The sequence below is a fragment of the Neomonachus schauinslandi genome, chromosome X, assembly GCF_002201575.2.
Source record: "Neomonachus schauinslandi chromosome X, ASM220157v2, whole genome shotgun sequence".
NCBI lineage: Eukaryota > Metazoa > Chordata > Mammalia > Carnivora > Phocidae > Neomonachus > Neomonachus schauinslandi.
This window is the reverse complement of record NC_058419.1, coordinates 37,433,808-37,453,920: the sequence shown is the minus strand read 5'-3', so window position 1 is coordinate 37,453,920 and position 20,113 is coordinate 37,433,808. Positions and strand designations below refer to the sequence as shown.

At 45.7% G+C, this 20,113-nt stretch overlaps 1 protein-coding gene across 1 annotated transcript in view; it reads right to left on the bottom strand.

Moving 5' to 3' along the window:
* The window catches only part of CHRDL1 (chordin like 1), a 110,941-nt gene that overhangs the window by 38,526 nt on the left and 52,302 nt on the right, over positions 1-20,113 (bottom strand). The gene's annotated exons all lie outside the window — the stretch shown is intronic.

Below are 20,113 nucleotides of genomic sequence, written 5' to 3'. Positions count from 1 at the left end.
TATGAAGAGGTTTCACATACGTTACTACAAGAGAGCCTCACAACAACCCTATCAACCAGGTAAGGCAGATCCTTAACTCCATTTTCCACTTGAGGGTAACAAGCCTCTAAGGTTGACTTTTCCAAAGTCCTGTATGTAGTAAGTGATGACCCCAAACTCCATCTTCTTTCTGTCAACTTATGTACACACGTGTAGGTATCACTTTTTAAGGTCCCTAAAAGTCTCTCTTCTCTGTGGCATCTAATGCAGGGCTGTCCTGTAGCAAGAAATCGATGCACCAATGCACTTGGTGAGTTGATTCTAATGAATGGTCTCAAGATGTCTTTTTACTGGGCTTCCTTCAAATGCACGGTGTACATGCATGCGTGTACACCTCACGTACTCGCACACACACACCCAACAATGAACAAGCCCCCAGATTAAACTCATCACTGATGTGCAAATGCACACCAGATATAAACGGGGCTTGGGAAGTGCCCTTTGTGGAACAGTGGAAGAAGAGAAATCAGGGGAGTTGTGTGTTTCGTTAGGGGAAGGCTTAGACAGTTAGATCATCCTTTCTTTCCCATCAGGCAAAAGTATAATGCAAATGAGTCCATCTTATGGGTTAATTATACCTCAATACATCTGTTTAAAAAAACAGAATGATACTCTGGTTTCTCTTCAGATCGTATAAATCTTTCGCTTTTTGAAAAAAAAAACAGAATGAAATGATTCTCAGGATGTAGGTGAAAATGATAAAGGCTAATGGTAATAAAAAAAATAATAATAATAGCTAATATTTACTGAGCCCTAATTGATATGCAAGGCACAATGGTGAATACTTTTCCATACATGATTGCATTGGCTTTTACTAGTAACATTCTGAAATGGACACGGTTATGCCCATTTTGCTGATGGGGAAACTAAGGCTTAAGAAACTAATTGTCTTGTCCTAGGTCACACAATTTGTGAGCTACAGTAGCACCAACATCTGAACTGATGTCTGATTCCAGAATCTTCCATCCTGGCCACTATCAAGGAGGGTGTTAATCACATCAAACCTGTAACACGGGAGGGACCATTTAATTTAAAAACCTAAACCAATGGAACATGAAGGCTGTGTTGTCCCTCTAGAATGTTTTGGCCTACAATACCCAGGAAACTGATATCACACTTATTTTGGCTTCAGCGATTTGCATAACTAACTCAATTCTATACTTTGCTATATAAATTGATCTAGCTGCAATTTCTGAGTAACTCACTCCTTGGGTGTTACCTACTTATTAATGACTCCTTACAGGATACAAAAGTAGTTCCTTAAGAAGCCTTAGGGGCACCTGGGTGGCTCCGTTGGTTAAGCATCTGACTCTTGCTTTCGGCTCAGGTCATGATCTGAGGGTTGTGAGATCAAGCCCCACGTTGGGCTCCACACTCAGCAGGGAGCCTGCTTGAGATTTTCTCTCCCTCTCCCTCTGCCCCTCCCCCTGCTTGCACGCTCTCTCTTTCTCAAATAAATCTTAAACAAAAGAAAAAAAAGAAGAAGACTTAGCTCCTAGAGAATGTTTAACTCATACCAGTTGACCCTAAGTCCCTGCTCCTGCCCACAAGTACACACAACCAGACAGCTGCAGCTGGTAGACAGGAGTGAAACTCACTGGAGAAGGGACAGGGGCAGGCCCATTCACCCCCCTGGGCTCTAATTATACCAAATCTCAGTATTTTGTGGTGAAAGAAAACTGGGATGACCTACAAAAGAATATCTACCATGACTCTTACAGGAGTTGACAGATCTTTGGAATGCCAAAAGAAGAAAAAGAAGGTTGGAATTATTTTGCCTCAGAAGAATGTGGATTGATTTTTGAAATGGGCCTTTGACCAAGGGATCAACGGGGAAGCAACTGCAGGGTGAGGTTTTCCAGTGGAATCATGACCCTGAGAGTCTTTCTTGCAACAATCGTCAGAGTAGCCTGGCACAGAGTCTATTAAGCTACTCAACAGGAGATAGGGAGAATGCGAAAGAGAGAAAGACAAAACAGAATCAAAGAAAAAGAAACCAATTATGAGCATGCTTACTGCTAGTTTTACACAATAAATTTATCTTAATTTCTTTCCATTTATTCTTATTTCATTCTTTTAATAGCCCTAATGGAGTGGTAAGAGAATTACAGAAATGAGGCTACTGATATCCCAAAAGATTTGGCCCATGCCACCCAGGTACTCAACAGGAAAGCCAACTCAGAAATAGAGTTTTCCTGTCTCGAAGTTTGTGTTCTTTTTACAGAGTGGGTGTTAAACATTGGCAGATGGAAAGAAACGGAAATCCATACCTGGAAGAGATATCTGTGCTCCCATGTTTATTGCATCCCAAGCTCATTGCAGCATTATTCACAATAACCAAGGTAAAGAAACAGCCTAAGTGTCAGTCAGTCAATGAGCTGATAAAGAAACTGTGGTACATATATACAACGGAATATTATTCAACCTTAAAAAAAAATCTCGCCACTTGCAACAACATGGATGAACCTGGAGGACATTATGCTAAGTGAAATAAGCCAGATACAGAAAAAAAAAAATTGCATGGTCTCACTTTTTGTGAAATCTAAAAACACATCAAATCTATAGAAGCAGAGAGTAGAACGGAGGTTACCAGGGCCCAGGGTTGGGGGAAATGGGGAGATGTTGGTCAAAGGGTATAAAGTTGCAGTTACATAAGATGAATAATATGTCTAGAGATCTAATGTACAGCATGATGAGTATAATTAATAATACTAGGTTGTATCCGGACATTTGCTAAAAGAGCAGATTTCAAGTGTTCTCCCCACAAAGAAATGGTAACTATGTGAAGAGATGATGCTAATTAGCTTGACTCTAGTAATCATTTCAATACATACACATATGTATATCAAATCAGCATGTTGTACATCTTAGACATATACAATTTGTACTAAAGAAAAGAAGTGTTTTTTAAACTGGGAGGTAGGATCATGGAGTCAAAAATCCCAGCTTGGGTACCCACTCTCCATAACCTTGCACAAGCCACTTTTCCCTTTGGGCCCCAATTTTTCTCTCTAAGAATGGGACGTATGGAAGTGTTGAATCACTATATTGTACACCTGAAACTAATACAGCACTGTATATTAACTACACTGGAATTAAAATAAAAAATATATATATGAAAAAAGACACCCCCAAACTTAGTGGATAAAAACCCCAAATCATCATCATAATAAATTAATTAAATGGGCATGGACACAAATGTTAGCTGCACAGTAAAGTGGAACAACAAGGTCCTTACATTCCTAATTTATAACGCAAAGTAAAGAATGCACACTCTCAGAAATAAATAAGAAATAAGTAAGTTGGAGAAGTGACTTATAATCTGCAGTTTTATCAAATAAAAATGGGTATTTGCTTCGTTAAAAAAATGGGACATGGGACTCAAATCTCCTCTTGCATCTTTAGAAGGCCAACACAGCATGCAGGGCGCCACAGAAGCAAGGAAGACCACCTGGTACTCTACGATCTCCCTTCCTAGATTTTCCAAGGTGGCTGGGCTTCTAACCAACTATCCTTGGAACACATTTGGTATTCCTGGCTGAACACTGGCAGAAAATCAGTCCAAAGCAAAGCTGGCCTCAGGGCCCCTCAGGGGAATCCTACTCTGAGGAGGAGTGGGACACGGACATCGTGGGGTCAGCAGACAAGTGCAAAGCCACGTGACTCCAGTTGTGCTGGGAAAGAAACTGTTCCTTCCATGCTCCCCACACCCCCATTAGGGATGGTCTCACATGTAGCAGAACTATGACTTCTGGGGAGCTGGGAAAAACACTCCCCTATCCTCAATATCTCTCCCTTCCTTTCATCTCACTGGTGCCTAAAATGCCATCACTAGAAGTCCATTTCTTTGGGGTAAATGGTTCCCTTTTGCAATCAGATTTTATAACCCCAGTATTTCTGTGAGAGGTTACACATTGTCCAGAACATCTCAGTATGAATAATTTTGCCACAAGTTTGTTATGCTTTGTTTTTTGCTCTTCAGAGAAACTGGCAAATTTTACCAAGAAGTCTGTGGTCCTATCCCACTTCCTTTGGTACTCCATTCTCTCCCCTCCTGGCACTGGCCTTCTTCCCACCCTCCAGAACCCAAAGTCCTCATGCTGGCTGCTGACTTCTCTACTCTCCCTACCCTCAAATTTCTATTTTCTTAGCGGGCCACTTCTTGGCAAGTCAGAAAGGCTGCTTGTATGTCAGGAGACAAATCAGCTCCCAGTGTTTATGAGAGAAATGCAAACCTCTCCAGAGCTCCCAGGGATCAGTTGCCAATCTCCTGGACTCCAAGTCCCTCCCTTCTCTTGCCCATCGCTACTGTTACTTGGGTTCCTGCTTGACTCGATGGCCGAGCCTGGTGCTAATGTTTCCAGTCTGGCTGTCTGTCATTCTATTGGTGTGGTCCCAGCACATCTGCAGACCAGGCTGGAGGTGTGGTAGAGAGGGGATTTAGAGATGAAGATAGCAGGCTTGAAGTAAGAAGTTGTCTTCCCTGTAATTACAATGAGATACACACACACACACACACACACACACACACCCCAACACAGAACTGTATCGTCCAAAGGGTTTGACCCTAGATCTCAGAAACACGAGAAGGAAAAGGCCAAAGGGCAAGGAAGGAAGTCCTGAGATAGGGTGCTGCTTGTAGGCAGTGTTTTCAGCTCCGTCTCAGATCGATGCAAACAAAAAGAATCGAGCCTGGTCTCTGGGGCCTGCGAACATTATGTACAAATCCCAGCTCTGACATGTCTTTGACCCGTGACCTCGGGAAGGCTACTTGATCTCTTTGCACCTTGGTTTCCTCATCTTCAACATGAGTATGTCATCTACCTTACATGGCTGTGAGGCTTAGAGAGCATTTATTTTAAAAAGCCCCCAAGTATCTGGTACATAACAATGTGCACAGTAAATGGTAAGTCGTGTTGGTATAGAAAGAAGGCCCACAGAAGAGCATAGAGGGACCTCCTTGTTTCCATGGATAACTGGACAGTTAATTAAATGGTGATTGCTTTGTGCTTATGTGTATGGTAGGTGTTCTGGGGATAAAGACAGTTAAGAGATTATTTCCCTTTTTTTTTTTTTTTTCCCTTCTTCATTCAACATCTACTTATGGGGATCTTTGACTATACCCAGCACAAACAGGTCCTCAAGCCTACCTTGAAAATAGTTGGTACCATGCTAGGTTAGAGCTACAGAGGTAAATAAGACACGCCCCTGACCTCAAGGAGAATCCTGCTCTCATTGGAGGGGCTGGCATTGAAAGATGTTAATTGTTAACACATTTAGATAGCTTGTAAAGAGGTTGAGGTTGGGAGGGAGGTCAGATTATCGCCAATTGCCAAACTATGTCAAACGGGAAGAAATGTCACCTGCATCATGAACAATGCAGGTTAGACACCAGAGTGTAATCCTTAACTGTATTTCTCATTCCAAAATTCAGTTTGAAGAGTTTCTGTTGGAAAAAAAAATTCTACTTGAAGGCCAAAGGCTAGACGAGGTGACTATTTCAGGCCCTTTCCAACCATAGAAAATCAATCCTACCAAGCTGGTCACAGCTCTCTACTCCTACTCGTGGGACAGATCCTAGCTAGGACTCTTGTGTTCCCAGTCCGACCGCAACGAGATCGTTCTCTCCTCCTGACTCTATTCAACAGCTCTGCGGAAAGTGGGAGCTGGTACAGCGCTTTCTAAAACAAATTGTTTTAAAGTGTGTAAATTGAGGCCGGTTTTTCGGCCTTGGCCCAGATGGGAAGAAAGCAGACGACTAAGGATGCTCGTGGGAAACCACGTATGCTCCTCCAAGGAATGCTGCTGTAGTGGAGGGAGGGATGGCTGGGTGCTGCACAAAGCGAGGATGCAAAAAATCCTGCAGAATGAATGCATCCTAAACAGTGGCTGTGTCTAGTCCCCTTCCAAAAAGGAATAGTGCTCAGCTTCCGAGGCCATGTGGGTTCAGGTGAGTTTTTCTCTGGGAGGCTCACTAAGAGCAAAGGTACGGCTTCAAATGGGTCCAGCAGCCACACAAGGGATGCCTACCATTTAGATTTCTTCCTTTCAGTGCTCCAACCCCTCTTGCCTCTCTTTGCCCTGGGCCTCTCTAAGTGGTGACTTAACTGTACCTGCTTTCATGGAGCAGAGACCTAAGATTTCCAGATCTTCCCCAAACTGTCCTCCATAAAAACTGAACTCTTCTCTGGCCCACCACCTTGAGGTCTTGGTAGGTAGGCTTGGGACTCACCTCATTATTTCATACCAAGGTGCTAATGGAAGACAACGTTTGAAAACAGGTTATTTTTGTAGATAATGAAATTGTTACATGGGCCCCTGATGCTTTATCCATAATGAAGCTGTAGAGCATGAGGCAAGGGGTATGAAACCTTCCAGAACTTAGGGCTTATGTGGGGGAGATGACTGAAAATATAGCCTCCAAGATCTGTCCTACTGGGAGGAGAGGCCTGACGTCTGAGTTTCCCATTTGGGTCCAAATTCCAGCTCCACTATTAATTAGTTATCACGTATTAGCTGAGCAAATCACTTCACCTTACTGAGCCTCGGTTCCTCCATCTATAAAATGGAGCTGATACAGGACCTACCTCATAGGTTGTTGTGAGGAACCAACAAGATGAGATGCATAATGTCCTTGTCACAGGACTGGGTGCGTATTAATGTTTACTAAATGCTGCTATTGTTATATTACTATTAGCTATAAAAGACAGAATTTCTGGAAGGCAGGAAGTAGGTTGCTAAGGTAAGAGATGTGGGGCTGCCTAATCTTTATGGCGGGTGCCTGCATTAGACTGAATGTTTGTGTCCTCCCAGCCCCACAGATTCATATGTTAAAAACCTAATCTCCAATAGGATGGTAGTAGGAGGTAGGGCCTTTGCAGAAGACATGAATAGAGATTCTTCCAAAGAAGAGGGCGGGCGCCTGCATGGCTCAGTCGGTTAAGCTTCCAACTCTTGATTTTGACTCAGGTCATTATCTTAGGGTCGTGAGACTGAGCCCCACATTAGGCTCTGTGCTCAGCATGGAGTCTGCCTGAGATTCTCTCTCTCCCTCTCCCTCTGCCCCTCACCCTGCTTGCGCTCTCTACCCCCCAAATAAATAAAATCTTTAAAAAAAGAAGATGGGGTGCCCGGGTGGCTCAGTTGGTTAAGTGTCTGCCTTTGGCTCAGGAGCCCCCACGTCGGGCTCTCTGGTTAGCGGGGAGTCTGCTTCTTCCTCTTCCTCTGACCCTCCCCCTGCTCATGTGTGCTCACTCTCTCTCTCTCTCAAATAAATAAAATCTTTTTTTAAAGATTATTTATTTATTTATTTATTTGACATAGAGAGAAACAGTGAGAGAGGGAACACAAGCAGGGGGAGTGGGAGAAGGAGAAGCAGGCTTCCTGCTGAGGAGGGAGCCCAATGCAGGACTTGATCCCAGGACCCCGGGATCATGACCCGAGCAGAAGACAGACGCCCAATGACTGAGCCACCCAGGTGCCCCTCAAATAAATAAAATCTTTAAAAAAAGAAGACATACAGATGGCCAACAGACACATGAAAAGATGCTCAATATCACTCATCATCAGGGAAATACAAATCAAAACTACAATGAGATAATTACCTCACACTGGTCAGAATGGCTAAAATGAACAACACAGGACAAACAGATGTTGGTGAAGATGCGGAGAAAGGGGAACCCTCCTACACTGTTGGTGGGAATGCAAACTGGTGCAGCCACTCTGGAAAACAGTATGGAGGTTCCTCAAAAAGTTAAAACTAGAACTACCCTATGATCTAGCAATTGCACTACTAGGTATTTACCCAAAGGATATGAAAATACAGATTCAAAGGGACACATGCACCCCGATGTTTATAGCAGCAATGTCCACAATAGCCAAACTATGGAAAGAACCCCAATGTCCATTGACTGATGAATGGGTAAAAAAGTGGTACATGTATACAATGGAATATTACTCAGCCATCAAAATGAACAAAATCTTGCCATTTGCAACAACGTGCATGGAGCTAGAGAATATTATGCTAAGTGAAATCAGTCAGAGACAAATATCATATGATTTCACTCCAATGTGGAATTTCAGAAACAAAACAAAGGAGCATAGAAAAAAAAAAAAGAGTAAGAGAGGCAAACCAAGAAACAGAGTCTTACGAACCATGAGAGACTACGGACTCTGGGAAACAAACTGAGGTTCTAGAGGGGAGGGGGGTGGGAGGATGGGTTAGCCCGGTGATGGGTACTAAGGAGGGCACGTATTTCATGGAGCACTGGGTGTTATACGCAAACAATGAATCGTGGAACACTACATCAAAAACTAATGTTGTACTGTATGGTGACTAACATAACATAATAAAATTAAATTAAAAAAAAAAGAAACAGAGTCTTAACTACAGGGAACACGCTGATGGTTACCAGAGGGGAGGTGGGTGGGGGGAAGGGGGAAACAGGTATTGGGGATGAAGGAGGGCACTTGTGATGAGCACCACGTATTGCACGGAAGTGCTGAATCACTAAATTGTATACGTGAAGCTAATGTTGCACTGTATGCTAACTAACTGGAATTTAAATACAAACTTGAAAGAGAAGACAAAAAAGGAGGTGGGGCCTTTGGAAGGGGATTAGGTCAAGATGGCAGAGCCCTCCTGAATGGGATTAATGCCCTTATCAGAAGAGACAGGAAGGAGATGATCTCTGTTCTCAGCATGTGAGGGAATAGCATGAAGGTGGCTGGCTGTAAGCCAAGAAGTGGTGTCTCACCAGACACCACATCTGCCTTGGCACTTTGATCTTGGACTTCCCAGCCACCAGAACTGTGAGAACTAAATGTTTGTTGTTGAAGCCACTCAATCTCTGCTATTTTTGTTCCAGTGACCCAAGCTAAGACAACTGTTTTCCACTGCCCTGTAGAACTTCTCAAAAATGGCCAGATTCTGAGTGGTGACTAGAAAGTCACCTCTGAGTCATCACATTCACCAGACATCCTTTTATGACCCTGCTCTGGGCTGACTGGTGGCGCAGACCCTTCCCGCTCCAGCAGAGCTTCCGAAGGTGGCAAGTCCACTTCTGTCCCTAAACTCTCTTCCTCTTTGCTCCGCCTGAGTGTCTGACATGGCCCCAGGTTCAAGCATTAGTTAGAAAAGGGCTTTACCTTTCCCAGAGGTTTAATGAATTCACACCAGAGAGTATCGAAGACTGGAAAGGAGTCCCCCAGTGAAGAGCAAGGCCTTGGGGCGGGAAACAAAAAAACCACAGTGTGCCACCACTCTGCACCCACCAAGGATGGCTATCATAAAAAAAAATAAATAAATAACACCAAGTGTTGGTGAGGATGTGGAGAAAATGGAAGCCTCATCCACTGCTGGTGGGAGTGTAAAAATGTAAAATGGTGTAAAATGGAAAACAGTCTGGCAGTTCCACCAAGTTCAATCAATATAAAGTTACCACCTGAACCAGTAATTCCACTGTTGGGCATGTACCCAAGAGGAGTCAAAGCTGGGACTCAAACAGATTTGGTACGTGAATCTTCACAGCAGCATTATTCACAATGGCCAAAAGGTGAGAACAATCCAAGTGTCCATCAATGGATAAAAGGATCGGTATATTCGTAACAGTGCGATATTATTCAGTTAGAATAGATCACCCTTGAAAATATTAGACTGAGCAATAAAGCCGGCCACATAATGTATGTTCCCACTTTATGAAATGGCCAGAATAGGCAAATCTATAGAGACAGAAAGTAGATCAGTGGATGCCAGGAGCTGTGGGGAGGGGAGGATGGGGGGTGACTGCCAGTGGGTATGAGGCTTCTTTTGGGGAATGAGGAAAATCCTCTGGAAGTGGACAGTGGCGATGGTCGTAGTAGCTTGTGACGACACTAAACCCAACTAAACCGTACACTTTAAGAGTGTAAATGGTATGTGAGTTATATCTCAATAAAGCTGTTACCAATGAAACAAAGCCACTAAACATCCTACAACACGGACCCCGGGGACTGAGTATCGGAGTGGGACGGGGCCTGGGCAAATAGAAGGTGCTGTGTGAGGTGACAGGGAGGCAGGCAAAGAAGGAAAGGTAAATGCAATAGAAAAGGAGAACCCACAAAGGGGCGGGGGTGGGGTGGAGTAGGATGGGGAGGTCAATCCCAAGTCATAGTTTTGTCTGGTGTTCCATGGCCATGCCACAGGGTACCCACCTTGGGAGACGGGGGAGGTCTGCCAGACAGCCGAGCGAAAGGAGGGGGCCAATGGCAGGGAGGATTTCCCCGCTCGGAATCTTCAAGAAGACTGCGTTCAGGCCCACACCTTCGGCAAGACTAGTGGCCTCCCTACTCGCGCCCCCGGCCCAACCCCCCGCACCCCCCCAGTGGGGGCCCAGGCCAGGAAATTCTTGCAGCAGATTCAGGAGATCACTCTGCAGCTCAACACACAGACACAACACTCTGTCCCAAGCAAGAAGGTGCCGAGTGAGAGGAAACTGTCATCTGCCGGTCCGGCTGGAGAGCAGAGTGGAAGAAAGTGCTGAAAGCTCACACCCTGGTATAATCCCGCTTCTTTCCTCCTCACCCGGAACCCATCTGTGGGCTGTATTTCATCCCACTTCCCTTAATGTTTCAGCTGTTGGCAGTCAGTAGCTGACCATGCCTGGATATGCTCTCTTGTCAGACAGATGCCGGGAAAGATGGCTTGAGGAGAGGGTTTGAGCCAGAGAGGACCACGTCTCTCTGCAGCAAGCACTGCTGGCAGCCTGGGCACCAGATCTGGGGGTGGGGGTGGGGGCAGGGAAGGGGGGGCACAGGCCTTCTTGGCTGGCTGGTACCACTGACTTGCTCCATTCAGTCTGCATCTCTGGGCCTCGGTATCAAAAGAACTTGCTTGCATTTGTGAGTAGGTGTCAATATTTGTCGGGGGCAATCATTTCATTTGCTTCTACTGCACAGGGATGTAGTGAGAATGCACAAGATTACATTTTTTTGAAAAGGTTCGGGGAGACAAGAAGCTATACCCAACATAGTCCGTCGATTCAGATTATCTCCAGCTTACCAAGTGCATTCCATCTGAAGGCAAAAAGAGAATTTTCCCTGAGTCTGCTCCCATGGTCCAGGGTCCAGAGCTTACTACATCTCATAACGAATGGTTCGGCCAACTCCGAAAAGGCATCTCGGTGTGTGATTTGCTGCCCTTCAGATAGCAATTCTAGCCTTGTGGTGTCAGTCACCTGCCTGTGGGCAAGCGTCCAAGGCTTGAAGCTCTAGGTGGGGAGCAGCCTCATGGCATGACCCAGCCAGGGTAATGAAGCACATCGCAAAGATCCATCCCCTTGGCTCAAGAATGCTCTACTTCAGACCAGCCGGTCCTTGGCCCCACTGTGTTCCATGGCAACTCTGAGCTGGCTCACGCTAGACCCAACCACCCCCACAGACTACCCTTTACTTCTTCATATTTTATCCAGCCCTCACTGTCCATTCCACACATTCTGATTTCCTGTACCAGCTCTAATGGTCTGTTTGTCTATACCCTACAGTCTAACACCTGACAACAAGTGTACTGTTTGCTAAGTGGTCAGTAAGGACAAAGGAGGCAAGACTTATGTCTTGACTTCTCCATCTTCTGCTGGCTCCAGCCCTGGAACAGAGGAACACACATTCACATTGTAATATAAGCTCACAGGCTGTGAGCCTATTATTAATTCCATTAAGACATAGTATGTGTCCAACCAGGGGCAAGGTTGTTCTTCATTTAAGTCCCAGAGAGCTGGAAAGCTAGAAGCATGACTCTTGAAAGGGATTCTGAAGGGAGATGCAGAATTTCGAATGTATGGGGGTGTGTGCATTCTACCAAGAAGAGGGTCCATGGGTTCCATCAGCTTCTCAAAATGTTCCCTGACCCCAAAGAGGTGCCTCCGCTAGTTTAAGATAAAAGGAAGAGACTGTGGGTTTCACTTTAGCAGCACGGGAACTCTGGTGGCAATGCGGTCCAGGTTCTAGGGTTCTAGGGCCCCACATGCTCATTTTCAGCTTTCTGTGTGCTGCAGAAAGCTTTCCATAATCCAATCTTTAGAGGGAACCTCTATGTTCTGTACTGTCAAAATGTCTTCTTCCACTTTACTGAACAGCTTTATCATCAGCTCTATTATTCAGCTCATGGACCATTCCAGTCTCATTACATAAGCCTTCTAGAGTTTCCCATGTATATCACCATGAAGAAAGTAGAAATGGCCTCCTCTCTCAACAGATGCTGATGGGGCCCAGAGTTGCCAAGGGGACCCTGTTAAGTAGTGCCAAAGCGAGGACTCAGACTTAATTTTACCTAGAGCCACAAAATGTAAGGGCGAGAGAAGCCCACTAAAATCCAGTCCAACAACTGGGGAAAAGATCAAACAAATCCTGTTTTCAGGGGCCAAGTCCCAAATCCCAAGTCTTCATCTGAACTTGAATTATGTATACAAGAACCCCCTTCTTCAGTGGCTCTGATAGGTTGCTCTTATTCCTACGCTACTCTTCTATGGATTTTTAAAATTTTTTCTAATTACCCAATGGTGTAGAAATGGGAACGTGAAAGCAACTCTTCTGCATGACACCGAATTGTTAATGACAGGTTTTGTGGAAACATGTCACTCACTGCTGTCCCCCTCTTTTCCCTAAATAAATTAAGAATGAGTTCTACTATTACTCCGTTAGTTCTAATCCTTTGGGAATTAGGTTTTGTTTTTTGTTTTGGGGGGTTTTTTTTGAAGGTCAGTGACCCTTTGAAATGGACAAATTAGTCACTACCCTCAAACAGCATTTACAGAAACAATGTGAGGCATCTGGCTGAGACAGTGGGGAGTGTAGTCAAGCATTCCTTTGTGTTGCCTACACCAGCATTTCCCAAGTCTGCTCTGCAGAGCACTACTAGTCCACAAGATGCTCTGTGGAAACAAAATTCTGTGCTTCAAATGAAGTTGGGAGAAGATCCATAGTCTAGGCTCACAATATCCCTTCCAGCATGTTAACGGATACCCAAAGTGCCACAGTAAAGGACCCTGTTTCGCTACAACCCCACATTTTCTCTGACTGATTTTACTGAAACACGGTACCTTCTTTTTTTCATCGATGGAATAGTTATGAACATCCTGGGAAGACTCATAACTAGTTATTTTGAGGCTCTGGATATCTGCCATCTCGTGGACACCAGACACCACTGAATTCAGGCCCCTGCTCCCACCCTCCGTCACTCAACCTTCTGCTAAGACCTAACGTGTTTCTCCCTAGGTAGCTGTGTAACATTTCCTGAGCCTTTTCTTTTTCCTTTCCTTTCCTTTCCTTCTTTCATTAGTGAGCCCTGTAAGACAAGAGAAAACATGCCCTAATGAAATACTGTTGACTTGAACCATACAGTTTGGCACTCGCAACAACGACCCAGTGACATCAGGCACCAGGGAGGAAAGAAATGAAGCTCAGGAGTTTGGATTTTTCCTGTAGAGGAGAAGAAGCCAGTGAAGTGATTTCAGCAATGAAGTTATTTGGTGAGATGAATATTTCTGAGAGGCCGGTCTAGGATGACTGGAGGAGAGATTGTGGGGTGGGAGGCAGGACCTGTCAGGAGGCTAGAGAAAGAACCCATTGTTATCATATTACATACTCAAGGAAGAAAAGAGGCATTCAGTACTTGAGGATTAACTGAGAAAACGTATCCCCAAACACGCGTTTTGTTGTATTCGGAAAAGTGTTAGTGGCAGGCTTCAGAAAGTGGTCCCTGGAGGCCATTGGCAGAGGCTGAGGGAAGGTGGTGGCAGACGAAGGTTCCAGGCTGCTGAAGCAAGTCAGAGTGCTGTGAGGAAAAGTCAGTCCACCTCTTCCTGGAGACCAAAAGAGGCAGTTCATCTGCCTTGTCATGGAAGTACCAGAGGAAAAGAGAGAGACTATCCTGTTTCCCCCTCATAGGAGACCCTTTAAGTATGGAAGCCAAAGTCCCTGCTGGGCCAAGGGTAACATAGGTAAGAGCGTACAATATGGAGAATGAAAAGGAAGTGTTTAGGGAACACAGATTCAAGAGAACTGCACCCCTACTTGCTATGGGATGGTGACCCTTCCTCAGGAAATGGAGGCGTGAATAGTCAAGAAATGTCAAAGATCCTTGCAAATTTCCAGTTGGATACTGGAATTCTTCTTTTGACAAGCCAGATGCCCATGGGATGGCTGTTGCCTCCCCATTTTAGAGTAAAGTGATTATGGGTAATGGTAGTTGAAGAGGGTCAGAGATTAAGCAAGTAGAGAAGGTTTGCTGCCATCTTTGGATTTACCAGGACTAGAAATCTAATATGAGGTTCTATCATTGCTTTGGGCCAGTGATTCTCAAAAGGGGGAGCAGGGAGTCCCTTCATTCTCAAGAGGACCAGGGTCTCTGGTGGGAGCGGTTTCAAAGTTCACACCCTGGCCCAGCCCAACTTGGGAACCATTGAGCAGTCATGACAGGTGTCACCGATGGGAGTGTGATATGTGCAGACACGTCAGAGGCAGAAAAGGATCTGCCAGCCACGGTTCCGATAATGACAGCGACAGCATCAATATCATTAGCAACTGGAATTTACTGACTTGTGCTTCCACTGAGCGGGCTCCGTGTTCAGAACTGTACATGTTCATGTGCATTAGCTCTGTTCTCCCAAATGCCACGCCAGGAGGTAGGAGTTGCCATTATCTCCCTTTACAGGTGAGAACGCTAAAGTAAGGAAGTGATTGAACTGGAACCGGAAGCAAGGTGGTGTCTGGCCCCGGAAGTGGGGCTGCACTCTATTGCTCTCCAGATCAACACTGCATTATCTGAAAGCACAGCTTGGCTAAAATAGCCACCCACACAAAATTCTGTCTGACGCTTGAATTGCTTTTCCGAAGTTCCCCTCTTTGAAAAGAACCCCCTGCCTCACTCGTGCTGGAGCTCACTCTCTCTCTCTCTCTCTCTCTCTCTCTCTCTCTGGCACAGAGGAGGATCGAATATGAGGATCGAAAGGAAGCCCGTAACCTCCTCACCTCCTATGAACCTCAAAGGGTCAGGGCTGGTGTGCCAAAGTGGGAGGGCGAGGCTACAAACCTGGGCTGTGCTTTCTTAAGAGTGGTAGAAAGAGGGGACCTTTAAAAACTGCAGGCTGATTACCTTCTTAGTTACCCGGCCAATGAAAAAATCTGGGAACAGAACAGTTCCCTCTACAGGACCGGAAAATGGCATCAGTGGCCAGCTCTGCTTCTCACAGGTCACCCACCCTCTACTCAAAGTGCGGTAGAGGGACCAGCAGCATTAGGGTCACCGGAGAGCTGGTTAGAAATGCAGAATCTCAGACCCCCACCCAGCCCTACCAACTCCGCATTTGTGTTTCAACAAGCGTCCCAGTGATTCGCAGGCATATTAAAGTTGGAGAGGCACTGCTTTAGGGCTTTGGGTTCTAGAACCCAACTTCTTCTGAACTTTCGGTAATACCCTAGAAATGGAGTCAGCTTCTCACAGGTTCATGAGGATTGAGAAGGATTTTTTTCTTCCCAGTTCTGGACATATGCATGTGATGTTCATTCCACACTGCCTCAATCTCTGCCCCGTGGGAGTAGAAATGCAGGCAGTCTTAGAACTGTGCTCCCTGCCACCCCTAACCTTTGTCTCCCACTGCCCTCTCTATGAGAGATGGCAAAATACCTTTCATTAAAGACCAGGATCCTGGGGGAAGTGAGGGTATCCGTGCAAGATCACAAATACTTTCAGACTACAGCAATGATTCTCAGCCAAGGGCAGTGTTTCCCCCAGAGGGCATCTGGCAGCGTCTGGAGACATTTTTTTGCTGTCACAAGTAGGGGAGGGCGCTACTGGCTTCTAGTGGGTAGAGGCCAGGGATGCCGCTAACCATCCTCCAGTGCACAGGATGGTGATTGACAACAAAGAATTCCCTGGCCCCCAAAGAGGTTGTGAAACTCTGGACTAGAGGAAATTATAAAAACGAATGATCTGACCCATAAGTATTCAATATAAAGCCAGGGAGAAAAGGAACTTGAAAGGGCTCTCTCCATTCTGACCAAGAGCTGTGGGTTGGACACAAGAGCTCTAGCTGCCCTCGAAGGAGTGATGTCCTCCTTTGGCTTAGAGAGTTGAGCCTTTCTTTGACCTGAGGTTCTTCTCCAAAACCGCCATGTAATACCAACTTCTCTGAGGCCGCGATACACACCGAAAATCTCCCTCACAAATACTAATCTTCAAACTCAGCATTAAATAAAATGAGGAAAAAATACCTTTACCTCTTTCTTTCTACAAGAAAAGGCATATAACATGAAGTAGTTAAAAAACTGAAATAGAAAAAAACATGAACCATGAAGTAACTGTAAGAAATAGCAACCAGGGGCACCTGGGTGCCTCAGTTAGTTAAGCGTCTGCCTTCGGCTCAGGTCGTGATTTCGGGGTCTTAGGATTGAGCCCCAAGTCATGCTCCCTGCTCAGCAGGGAGTCTGCTTCTCCCTCTCCCTCTGCCCCTCCCCCTGCTCGTGCTCTCTCTCTCGCTCTCTCTCAAATAAATTTAAAGCATCTTTAAAAAAAAAGAAATATCAACTCATAGAGTTATTATAATTATTGAATGTGAGCATTAAAGGATTGAGTACCCTGATAGCCAGGGCAAAAAGCTCCCCTTTTAATGCCTGCCTTTTAGTTTCTGAGTGATTTATGACCAGTCTAGGATTCAGAAGGAGTTGCCCAAGGTCACTGATCCTCATTTCACTGAATGTCATCTTTTTTACTTTTCTTCCACTAGGACACACATTCAAAGCCTCTGTACCAGCAAGAATATAACTGCCTTCACCTACAAGTCGAGGCCGTGTGAAGTACAATGCAAAATATGAGACTGGGGGGGGGGGTGTTGCCTTTACCTTTATTTATAATACAAGTTCTCTGAGGGCAAGGCTAGTATCTCACTCCACCAAAGCCTACGATGCTCTGTGAGGGGCAAACATTTCAACATCGAGAGGGTGTGGGTAATTAGCTCAGTTGGAGACTTGGCAGCTCAAGCCCTTCCTAGGAAAAGTCACCCTTGCTTAAGACAAGTATACAGCAGTATACACAATGCTGTGTGCTCACCAAACCCACTTTCTTTCTCTCCACCCCAACCCTGCCCCCAAAACCCAGCTACACTACATTTCACAGCCTCGTGTGCGGGTAGGTGGGACAATCGGAATGCACTCTAGTCAACGGAATGTGGTAAGAAGTGACATACACGTCTTTGAAGACTGACCTGCAAAACCTAATTCACAACCCTCCTTTCTTTCCCCTAGACTGAGGGCCACGCAGATGATCCCATGGAGGACTCCAAGGCCCTAGAGGATGGTGAGGCCACTACTCTGAAAAGGATCAGGATTACACGGAGCAGAGACCTCCCTCCCCATAGCCTCCTGCCTCCGTGGTGTTTAGCCACTGAGATACTGGGATTTGAGAGCAATTAGCTTATCCTGACTAATTCTTTTGACCTCATGAATACGTTCTTTCCTCCAAAACCATGGGCCATAAGTTTCACTTTAACTTATAGTATTGCATTAATATCACTTTCTACCATTCACTTTTTACCTCCTGCTTCCATCTCAACAACTGCCCTCCACAGCTCTGAGGGCAGGAACCGCCTAGAGTCAATATGCTTCGAACTTCCCCTCTGATTCAAATTCCCATTAAAAGCAAACCAAAGTGAAATCAAACCCCGAGTCATGGGGAGTCCAACTGTTCTCCGGCCTGCTGCCCAGTGGCAATCAATCCTTGGATGCAACGGCACGTAGGATCTGGCTCAAAGGTCTGACTTTATGTTCATAGCCGATCAACATAGCATTTTAAGGAATAAGTACTGTCCCAATGCTTTTAGTTCCTAAGCTATTCCTTCATGTGTCAATGTCAATGACCAGCAGGACCAAAGAAAGCCAGGCAGGGTTGGGCAAAGAGGCATATAACCTAAGGGCTGGGCAAGAACAGATATGAAGAAGAAACCTGAAAAAAAAAAGTTCTTAGAATGTGTGGTAGTCATTAGAGCTATTCATCAATATTCTTGTTCTGCTCCTTTCAGACACAGGAGAGCATTGCGCTTCCCTATCCCCTGAAAGTCAAAACATGGCCATGTGACTTGCTCTGCCAGTGACACATGAGCCAAAGTAATCTGTGTCACTTCTGGGCCGAAGTCTCTAAGAGCCAGGGCCAAATTTGCTATGTTCCCTTCCCATGCCACTGGAACTAAATTCCAGATGGCAATGCTCAGTCAGCCCAGGGTCCCCGGATGAGAAAGACATGCCCTAATCAGAGGTGCACAGGCAGCCTGAGTAAGGAATCAAACTTTGTTTGAAGCCACTGAGATTTGTAGGTAGCAACTGCATCATAATGTAGCCTATTCTGATCGTTACAGGGTATCCAACATTTGATGAATAACGGGCTTTCATATTCAAAATGGGAAAGATGAAAAATACTCCCACAATTTTTACATCTCTTCCCCCAAAATGAATTGAGGGTAAGGGTCGTGCCTTCCCCAGACTGATGCTCATAAACACTCTAGCAGCCAATAACAGGTCTTGCTGACTCATTTGACTCAGCCCATCATGTCTAGAAGAGGGGTCATGGGCCAAATCTGACCCGCAGTTTGTTTTTGTAAATAAAGTTTTATTGGAACGCAGACATGACTGCTCGTTTACATCTTGTCTATGGCTGCTTTCAACACGACAATGGAAGAGTTGCTGCAACAGAGACCGTTTGGCCTGAGAAGCCTAAAATATTTATTCCCTGGACCTTTACAGAAAAAAAGAAAATTCCTGACCCCTGGTCTAGAAGAAGCCAAGTGGAAAGCAATCCATGGAGTGTCTGGAAAAGAAATCCAACACGCACTGCCACTCAGAGTACAGAGTACACACGCCTGGTAGCTGTGTAGCCAAGGGCATGCACCGATCAAGAGTTGGTCCTAGCAGGACTTTAACCAGTGCTTCAGGCCTTCTTGGAGATAGGCAGAGGGAGCTCTGCCACCATGAGTTCCAGTAAGCACATCTTCAAAGCTCTGTTGTTTACCAACCCCTCTCTCCCAGTATCAGGATGGGGATAGGATCTGAACAAAGGATATACACAGTGTATGTCAGGATTAGTGAACCTGACAGTCGTCAGGATGACTCAGTGGAAAGTTGCTTAAGTGCCTGCTCGAAATGATTCACTGCCTGGAGATTCCATGGCAAATGAGATTCTTAGGCTAAATTGGGCGGTACGGTCCGTCTACCTCCCTGAACTCAGCACAGAGCAAGCAGGCCGACCCTAAGCACGGGAGCAGGCTCTCAGAGGGTCCGATGAGGGTCTCAGCCTGCTGGATGGACGTTAGCCGCTGCTGTGGCCACTGGCTGCCTTCTGGGGGGTGGGGGTGTATATGGCGTGGCTAGAATGCTAGGAATCCTGGACTGGCTTAGCAGGCACTCCAGTTGGCTTGGCCCTTCTACATGCTCCAAAGATTTTCTCCAGTGTCCTTGGCATCCAATGACTATACTTGGGCTTAAGATTTTTAGGGCTGGGCGGGTCCCTGGAAGCCTTCTATCTCAGTACCAGATCGCTCCTCCATTAGGTGGTACCAACAAACGAGCTGGCCATTCCACTGCAGATGGGATGCAGGCCATTTGCTTCCTTGCTTCAGCCTGGCTCTTGGCAGGGCCGCCTGGAGGAGCCAGCTGCTTGGCTACAACTCAGCCTTTGGTGGCTGTTAACAGGTTTTGCTTCAATTCAGCTATTTTGGAGTTACTGCTGGTTGGCTCCGGCTTGGGGAAAAAGGCCTGGGGTGGGAAACAGAGAGAGGAAAAGAAAGAGGAAAATGCATACTTTTCTTGGACCAATGAGTTGAATGATCTCCTTGTAGCCATCGATTCTGAAGTCAGCACTGTGGCCTCCGGCTGTTTCCTCTCAATTCCTAAGGTGACCAGTAAGATACGGCTCCCAAGTCCTGCTGGGGGTACCTTGAGTTCTAGGTGATTGTGTTTTGCCAGAGAAAAGTGGAGAAGAGGGAGTTATGGGCCTGATGTTCCTGGTTACCGTCAGGTCTAGAGAATTCGGAATACAGATAGGTCCCAGAGCACA